General features: G+C 36.1%; 1 protein-coding gene across 1 annotated transcript in view; it reads left to right on the forward strand.

The window, feature by feature from the left end:
- The first annotated feature begins 5,853 nt into the window (after positions 1-5,853).
- CD36 (CD36 molecule) overlaps positions 5,854-8,838 on the forward strand; it is a 60,084-nt gene continuing 57,099 nt past the window's right edge. Inside the window, exon 1 of the mRNA XM_023753816.1 lies at positions 5,854-6,003. The gene's annotated coding sequence lies outside the window, so the exon portion shown is untranslated. The remainder of the gene's footprint in view (positions 6,004-8,838) is intronic.

Below are 8,838 nucleotides of genomic sequence, written 5' to 3' on the forward strand. Positions count from 1 at the left end.
GAACCTAGCGAGAGAACATGGCACCAGAACTTGCTTGGAGATCCTGACCAGAACTTCGCTGGAGTTCCTAACCAGAACTTCGCTGGAGATCCTGAAGGGAGAACCTTGCTATGCTGATGAACTGAACCCAGTTTCCATGTCATTCATTCTTCGCCGACTCCGTCCACACCTTTGGGGACCCCTGGACCTGCTGGGGTTGGAGTTGACTTGATCATCTACTATCTGAATCTATGACTCATTCTCCTTTCTTTTGTTTATACTATTACACTAAAGTTTCCCAAGTACGTTTTTAAAAATATTGATGAAGATAATTTTAACAGAACTATGTGTTCTAGATTTTACAGTGGAGGTGACTGGGAGGTGGTAAGCAACTGGTTATACCAACAAAGATGTAAATGGGTATATGTTGATTTTCTGATGTACAGATAACTAAATGGAGAGACACAGCAACTATTTATAAAGACTTCAATAAAAGTTTTGACTACACAGGAATTATGTCAGTGAAATAGCAGTTCCAAAAGTTTCAAGTACCCATTCCCTCCTAAAGACATTAATTTGAACAACTATCCATGTATGAAAAGACCTTCATAAGAGCTGAGGATTCCAGGTGAGGGATTATAGTAACTGAATGAGCGAATTTTTTTTTTTTTTTGGTAGAGATTTTGAGATTATATAGTGGATGGCCTCAATCTTTTCAGTAAAGTAGAAAATAATATCCTGAAAAGATAGGTTTTCAGGGAAATGCTTTAGAAAATAAAGAAGGTTCACTTCAGCAAAACTAAGTGCAAAGTAACAAGATAAAAAAAATAGTAAAGGGTTGGTAAACAGTTATTGAGCACAACTCAATACAAATATAATCTTGCTTAAAAATGTATTTGAATATCAAATTAATGTTTGCCATTGAAAAATCAAATAGTATCTTAAAGTTTAAAGACAGTTGCTTTATTTTCCCTACCTTCTCCCATTCTCATGTCTCTTTCCAGGAGAAAATACTCTGAATTATTTCTAGATAACATATTTATACTGCTATTCCTTGATTTGTAAAATTTGTTTTGTTTTGCATGTTAGCCTATTATTTCCTCCTGTGTAAGAAAGTATCCAGTTTTTATAGTTCCACAAGCAATACCACTTCACCCATTCCACCTACCATCTTCACAATGATTTTGTTCTCCCAACTCAATCAATGTTAATTCTTTTTTTAAAAAAAAATATTATTGACCACTTACATTATTGTTATAAAGTTTCTGAACAGCAAAGCCATGAAGTATATAATGAGTGCTTTTTTTTTTTTTTGGAATAACTTATTTTTCCCTGGTGATGATAATTGCTTCCTTAAGTCCTTGTCCTCCTGATCTAATAATAAGTGGTTTGTTTCGTAGGTCCGTGACATGTTTGTTACCCTGAAACTTCCTTTCACCTTCTTCCTGGAAATTCCCTTTTACTTATCAGATCAACTATTCCTCTATTCTCTGAGCTATTATATAATATCTTGGTTTACTTCCTTGTGTTAATGAAGTTTATATTCTGAGAGCTCCTTGAGATTCCAAAGAAAGGGTAAAATAGAAGTAAAATTTGGGATTTATATTAATATTAAAATGTCTTCATCCTCATCCTTAAAATTTTGTTTGCACATAGAATAATAGTTGAAAATCATTTTCCCTCAGATTTTTGAAGAAATGGCTCATTTGATTTCTAAATTCCCAATGTTGCTATCAAAGTAGTTTGTTTGTTTGTTTGTTTTCTGATTTGTATGAGACATTACTCACAAGCCCATCAAAGACTTTTAAGGTTTTCTGTTTATTCTAAAGACTGGCAGGTAGGCCATGGTCTGTGGCCCTTTTAATCTATTGAGCTGTAGCTGGGTGGCATCTTGGGCTGATGCTCTATCCACTGAGCCAAACGGTCTAAGGTATGAACTCTATTCTTATTTCCCCATTTTGTTCTGATTATTATTCTTTTTTCTGTCAAAATCCCATCATGCGGCTGTTGCAACTACTAGCCTCGTGTTGTTCTAAAGGCTCCCCTAAACTGTAATGCTACTGCTCAGGTGGCCCAGCTGTTCTCCTGACGATGTTATTCCTACAAGCCTTTTTGTTTAAATGTTTTAAATTATTTCATGGTTTTCTGTTTTCCTAGTTTCATGCTGTAATATCTTCTCTTGGTTGTCTGAAACATTAGTCACAAAAATATTTAGTGTTTTTATCCCCTTTTCTTATATTCGCTCTTATTGTTTGCTTATTTGTTTTTAATTTTTTTCTTGCATGTCGTCAGAGGTGTTGCTGAAATATTTGCTAATTGTTCACTTATGTATAAATTGTGGCCAATAAATACAATCTCATTCTAGAGCTGCATTGCCCAATGTGTTAGCCGCTGGTCACAGGTGGCTATTGAGAATTTGAAATGAAGTAAGTCCAAATTGAGATGTGCAATAAGAGTAAACAAAAAACCAGACTTCTAAGACTTTGTACCAAAAGAAAGTAAAATATCTCACTAGTAATTTTATATTGATTGAAATGATAGTCTTTATGATATTGGGCTAAGGAAAATGTAATATCAGGTGTATTTATTTTTTTAACATGGCTATTGTACATTTCAAAAGTCTATATAACATGAGGCTCATGTTTTACCTCTATTGAACGTTACTGCTCTAGAATGACCAGATAAGGTCATGACCATTTCACTATCCTCTCTCACTACCCTACATCCATGAAAAAAGGGAGTATCAGCAAGTCTTTTCTCTAGTCAGTTCCCCCATAAAGGAATACTGGAATCTCTTGCTTGCTAGAGTTCTGGAAGTGGCAGTGGAAAGGGTATCTGTAGGTACATTTTTGGGTAAACGTTTTTCAGCACGGATCTACCTCATCCCCCCACTCGGCCTCCAACACACTACCTTTTGACGGGTGAGGAAGGAGCAGGCAGGCTGTGTAGAGTATAGAGGGAGACGATCTAAGGCTTAGGTCTTCTAAAGGTATTCAACCAAGTTAGACCCCACACTGTTAGTTCATGGCCCTATCTCAGATTATATAGAAGGTTCATTTTTACTTCTCGTCGTCTTTCTGCTCTAGACTTATATGTTTAGAATCTGACACTTTAGTGTCTGCTGAGCAATTATCATAAGTCCATTTGCTTTCTGAATATTGGCTTGTTTTCTGTCCTGTCTCACTTAAACCTTTGGCCTGAACATGTGTTCCAAGTTTTTATAAATTCTATTACTTTAATTTCAATGAGATTTCAGGTGCAAAATGTATTCAGTCTTCCATGTTTAACCAGAGGTCTTGGTCATGATTTTAAACCTTCAAATTATCTCATCATTTCCTTCTTCAATGTGTTTGGCCAGATTATGCACAGTCATTTCAGACTCCTGTAACCAGGTTTAGATACTTCCCTATACTTGCAGATCTGAACCTTCATGTCAAACCAGGCTTAGGTTGTTCACATGCCTTTTCTTTCAACCATACCAATTACCGTGATGAATGCTTTATGTGATTACCTAATTTTATTTGCTATGAATCCTACTTTCTTTTACTCATTTATATTCAACTAACCTAGGGAAGATTAAGTATCTAAGATTTCTGTGAACATATTCTTAAGATTTCAGTCCCCATGGATCTCTGAGCGAAACTTCTGTCATGTGTTTGTTTCCCATAATTTATAGTTTTTGTAATATGATAAAATAATGGTATAAGGTATCAATCCATGTGGCTTTGTCCCTCCCACCCTTTCCATTCTTTGGACTACAAGAAGTGAAGCTTCAACTAGAGGAAGGACTTCATTAGAGAGAAGAAAAAAAACACAGAAAAAAAACCTGATATTATCCAGGTTAATAAAGATTTGGAAAGCACTTATGATGAACACAAAACAGTTATTCTCAGCACAACCCCAAAATAAATTAAGGTTAGGTTGGATAGGAATGGGAACACAGGAGCTTAAATGCAAATGAATCCCAGAGAGAACTGTCATGCAGTAGATTCATTCATTCAGAGGCAAGTCTGAGGATCTCAGAGCAGAGGTGTCACTCAGAGAGAATAAGCCCCAGAAAACATGCCATCAATCATGGCAGCAGGGCAGTGGAGTATCATGGGCTCTGTGTGGTGCATTGACAGCTTTTAGAAGCAGATCCGTGGAGCCCCTTGGACCCTAACACTGTGCTTAAGGCCCCAGAAGGTTGTCAAAGTAAGCTGAGAAAAAGTAAGCCCTCACCTGTGAAGTGAGCATGGCCAGGACAAGGGCAAGGCATAGTCTGAGTTTAGAGAGGGTATGCTCACTATTCTTATATCCTCTCTGACTATAACACCTATTCAAAAAAATATAATTGAGTTTTAATCTGAAATGACTGAGAAACACAAAAAAATGGACATTTCTTTCAATGAATTTGTGAAATATGCTGGATCGGACACTATAGAGGTTTGAGGTAAAAATGCAATTTAGAAAAATAGAATTTCTTATCTGCATTTCTGAGTTTGTAACTGTGAGACTCACTTCCTTTTCAGTGATGTTCAGCCATCCCCAGTGTCCAACTGTGCTAGTTCTCTCCAAGTTGTTCTAGATTAGTTAATGTTGTATTTCACATTCCCTTTGTCAGGATAGACAATTATGTTTCCAGGAATGATGAAAACTTGTGCTTGCTTTTTATTTTTGAACTTTGATTTGCTTTTGAAGCCTTAACGTGTAACATTTTCTCTTGTTAAAGAAAATACCCTTCTGGGTGGTAGGAGAACCTGTGGCATTTCTTTGGTCTTTATTTTGAGTTTGTTACGTATACATACACACACATATGCAACTGAGCAAATAATAGTGTTATCATGATGGTACGTCAGCCCAATATTTTAAAATGACTGCTTTGGAGAAGAGCTAGCATTTTAGAAGCTAATAAATATTTCTTAATATCTATTACCTGGCACGTACACATATGTTATTCTATATATTAAGATACTTTTATTGGCGTATTCTGTCGCTTGCAGACAAAACCTTCACAGCTGAGGTCTGACCCTGAACAATTTACTTACCCTCTCAGTTCTTTTGGCTCTCAGTATTTTGCTGCTTTTGCCATTTGTAATGTTAGGAAAACAATAATACTTACCTCAAATGGCTGTCATGAAGATTAATTTAAATAATCCGCATAAAGTTCTCAGAATGATGTCTGGCCTGTGTGGTAAGTGCCCTCAGTGTTAGCCAGTAGCATAACATGGCACAATGTGGGCTTTTCAAAACATGTGCTTCAGCCCTGACCGGTTTGGCTCGGTGGATAGAGCGTTGGCCTGCGGACTGAAGGGTCCCAGGTTCGATTCCGGTCAAGGGCATGTACCTGGGTTGTGGGCACATCCCCAGTAAGAGGTGTGCAGGAGGCAGCTGATCGATGTTTCTCTCTCATTGATCCCTCTCTCCCTATCCCTCTCCCTTCCTCTCTGTAAAAAATCAATAAAATATACTTTAAAAAAAAAACTAAAAAAAATGTGCTTCTGATAAGATTATTATTTCACAAATTAAATACAAAGTGATATTACAAGGAAAAACAAAAGTGATGTGACTATTTTAAAGGTCACTCAACACACAACAAGACTATGTCCCCTGCCCTTCAATAGATTTGTGAAATATGCTGGATCAGACAGAATAAAGGAAATAAGCACAATGAATTTTAAAAATACTCACTTAGCCTAAATGAGGAAGCATCACAAGACCATTTTCGGTGGGGTGTACAATCAGCTTTCAATCATGATTTGCCCAGTTGTCTCATTCTGGGAGGTTATCTATATATCTGAACATTTCTTTGTGGGTTTCAGTGCTGAAGCTCAGCGAAATTCAGGCAAGAGGAGTCAGTCCTGCCCCCAGGAACTTTAGGAGTTACCTATGTGACCGAGGAGAGCAGGACTCTTGTTCTTATTACCTAATCCAGTTGAGCAATAGGGAAGAGGGAGAGCCTCTGGGACAGACTCTCTGACAGAAGCCAGAGCGAGGCTGACACACACAGTCTGCTGTCCTCTCGTTGTCTCTGCGTCTGCTGAGGTTAGTAAACTGGGAAATGAATGTGACTAGAGATCATTATGCTTAGGTGGCACCTGTAGGGTAGGTTTTAAAACAAGTGACCTGGGATTGTCAAAAGACTTTTAAAGTGAGGGGACTAAAGGAGATTAGGGGGAAATCAGTACTTCTTAAAAGCCAACTTCCATGACATAGTGCTACAGGATAGCTTATCCACATTTTAGGAATGTTTTATGGTGAATGATAGGAGGACAAAGAAATTCTTATTCAAAAAATTTTTCCTCTGGACTTTCAAATGGAAATAAGTTTTCCCTCCATTTAATTTATTTAAATAAAAATGCATGACTTAGGTTTTTACCTTATTGTGAATTCGTATTTATACAACCTCAGGTTTCTTGTTTTCTTAGGCCTGAATGTGAATGTTTGCTTTCTCCAAGCCCTAACATGCACAGTAGGGTGATATGCTTTATCCATAAGAAGAATCTTCATTACTTTCAAATAAAAAAATATTTTTATAATAGTCAGTATATTTCCCTCATTTGCTAAATTTAAATGAGCCTTTCTTTATCTATAAAAGTACCAAGTAACAAAACAGAGATACTTGTGAAATTTACCCAGCATGTTTTTCTTCCTTTTTTCAGCCTTATGTGTAATTTTTACACTGTAAAGCAAAAGCTTTAGTTGTTCCTTGTGCCTCTTTATATAAGCAAGGTTACAGCTTTTGGCAATTTGATATCAATTGCTATTAAATTCTGAAGCAAGACTTCTTTCCCTCTCCCTTTAACACTTCCTGAACATAGCAGGCACTCAGATAATTTGTGATGAATTTTCTCTCAACTTATTTGACATTGCTGCAACAACTGTTTGTCTTTCTTCCTTGAAATCACTGGCTTCTGGTAGAAATTGCCGTCTTTCTAAATACAGAGCAATGTCCTCTGCCAGTACCCCTTCTCTGTATTGGTCAATACATGGACATTAATCTCAAACTTATGCTTGACAAAGGAGACGAAGGAGCTGGAATATTGGTTCATTCCTCTATGAAGCTTTTCATTTCTCCCTCTAAAACCTCCCCCCTCTGTAGGTCTTCTGCTATACCACAAACCTTCCATTAGACCACCTATTCTACTATTTTAAAATGATTTTTCTACATGTCTATATAAACTATCACTCCATGAAGTTGGGGTTTTATTTTATTTATTTTCATATCTCTGGGCCTAGAAAGATTCAGCACTCATGAGGAATAGCTTATTAAGTAATTGTATGAGTAAATGTGTTGTTTTAACTGTAATCTGTGTAAAAAGTAATGAAAATAATTCTAAAACAACACAGCAAAAAAAAATGCAGGTGCTGAGAGAGTTATAGTGACGAAAGATAAGGATTTAGGTTCAGGGGAGAAAATGCTTGTACTTAATCATGTATCCTTATGTCTTATGACTAATCTTTGATATTACTTGTTGCCTGGATGCATAAATTCAAGGTCACCTACTTCATACTAACTCTGGAAATCTTATCATTTACCTAATTTTCCCTGTCATTTATATCCTCTATAGAAATGTGGCTAGCAATACCTTATTATGGTTGATTTTTTGGTAACTTAAATAATGACACATGGAAGAATTTCAGTATGACACCTGATCTATGTCATTATGTTAAGAAATATTTGTCCTCTCCCTTATCCTTTCCTAGAACTTTTCAAGTTGTCTTATATGAAGGGAATAAACATAATATTTTAATCAAATAGAACTATTATATTTTTATATATAATTTAAATTAAATAATTTTTTAAAAATTATTTATTATTCCTTTTTTCTTTTTCTCATTACCATTTACCCTTCTATGCCCTCTTCTACTTCAAAAATGTTTAAAATAAAACAAAATTAGAAAAGTCAAAAGAGCACTGTAATCAGAATAGTTTTTAAAAAATTAACTTTACTCCAGTAACAGGGTATAGTTAATGGGAATCAAAAAGAGGTGTAAATTATTCCAATTATCCAGGACCTATTAACTTGACTAACATTACTAAAGAATAAAAAAGAAGAAAAATGATATGCACACAAAAATAAAACAATATTTTAACAAATATCAGTCCAGAACCTTGGCAAAGATCTGTGAAAAAGGATATAAATGGAAAAAAATAGAACCATAAGGAGAAAAAGAAAGTCGTATTCTGGAAGAGGTTATTTGTTTTTCTTCATTTTTTTCCCAGAACTATAACCAAAATTTATTGTTTTTTAGAAATTCTTTGTAGGCATCACAAATGTAAAGCTATAGTAATTCTACTATAGATAAAAACAAACTTAGTTCACTGAGTTCCTAGATTGTCTTTGAATGAACCCCATCTGAGCTTCAGGCAAGAGAGATCTGGCTCATAGCATTGCCCTCATCCCTCATAACCTTTAAGGCAGAACAAGAATTTCCAGCTATCTAGATCTCTAAAACCTCATCTGTTCAATGATCAGGACTTGCTGATTCCTAAGATTCCTTCCATTTCTGCAATATAAAGGTCATGAACAAGAGAAAAAAAACGTATCGTACATAGAAGTGGGTGAAAGGTCTTTGAACTCAGTCACAGCTATTTTTATCTGAATAAATGTGGATGTCCTTCGAGCCCAAGAGACTGTGGTTTTCTGCTAGAATCTTCGTGTGGAATTGTCCTCTGTGGGTGAGCTGCATCTCTAGTATGCAAGTTCCTTGAAAGTATGTGTTGCTAAACTATCCATGTCAATTTGGGCACATACTATCATTGGGTTCTTTTAGTAAATATTTGTAGCTTTCAATTGTGGGGAGCCGGCACGGCCATGGCATACTCAGCCCCAGTGCGCCTTATGGCAGCTCAGCCAAGGGTGATCCTGGGGGGGG

This window comes from Myotis lucifugus, unplaced genomic scaffold, assembly GCF_000147115.1.
Source record: "Myotis lucifugus unplaced genomic scaffold, Myoluc2.0 scaffold_52, whole genome shotgun sequence".
Lineage (NCBI taxonomy): Eukaryota > Metazoa > Chordata > Mammalia > Chiroptera > Vespertilionidae > Myotis > Myotis lucifugus.